Source organism: Microcebus murinus, chromosome 15 (assembly GCF_040939455.1).
Source record: "Microcebus murinus isolate Inina chromosome 15, M.murinus_Inina_mat1.0, whole genome shotgun sequence".
NCBI lineage: Eukaryota > Metazoa > Chordata > Mammalia > Primates > Cheirogaleidae > Microcebus > Microcebus murinus.
The window spans coordinates 16,554,900-16,555,835 of NC_134118.1; the positions used below are offsets into that span (position 1 = coordinate 16,554,900).

Below are 936 nucleotides of genomic sequence, written 5' to 3' on the forward strand. Positions count from 1 at the left end.
CCCATCCTTTCAGTAAGGAGCTAAATAAGATAAGCTCTGGACTCAATAATTGTACCTTCCAGTAACTAATCTGGAGCACACCCTATACACTGCACTGTGCCAGGCACGGCTTAAAAAGTAATAAACAAAACAACCACATTTTCTGCCCTCCTGGAATTTGCAGTAAATTCAGTAGGAGTTTTCATGATACCTGGAAGATAGTGACCATATCTTTTACATCTTTGCGTCTAAGGTCTAGAGCTAGAACAATATAGTAAATATCCAAAAGACTTCTCTCAAGTTAAAATGATAATAGCAACCACTTCTCAGCTTTTTTGGCTAAGACCAACTGTAGTATCTGTTCTTACCAGTTTAAAATGATAATAGCATTATGCCTGGAAATTACCTGAATAACATTTTGCAATTGTTCAAGCTGTTTGGACAAAACCCATCAGCAAGCTGCAAAGAATGCGGTTAGCTTTTAATTCGTTTTGTTTCTTCTCACATTATTAAAGTCTGAACGGTTTGTCAGGTTTTATTTGTAACAAATAACTTTCCAAATTCAGTGTACCCACATTTCCATTACACACAAATAATATTTGGTTAGATATTACCTAAGCCTGTGTTTACCTGACAGGGGGAAAAAAAAAGATTTCTGCAGGAAAAAAAAAAATCATGATGTTTTGTTAGAACTTGTACTTTTGTTTTTTCCATATTGATTTCTGCTTGTGATTCAAAATGTTTGTGTCTGAATGGAGATTTCCAGATCACAGACTTTTGATTGAGTGACAATGAGTCAGATTCCCACCTGTCTTATCTTTAATATTTTCTTTGCAAGTTAAGTAGAAAGATGGAAAGATAATTTGGTTCCAATATAGGATGATTTGAAAATACTAGCCTAGAAAAAAAAATTGACTGGAAAACAAAAGCATAGGGAAAATCATAGAGTTGGAAGAC

General features: G+C 34.4%; 1 pseudogene; it reads left to right on the forward strand.

Annotated features, from left to right (window-relative positions):
• The first annotated feature begins 297 nt into the window (after positions 1-297).
• On the forward strand, positions 298-510 carry LOC142876736 (uncharacterized; annotated as a pseudogene).
• Positions 511-936: the final 426 nt, after the last annotated feature.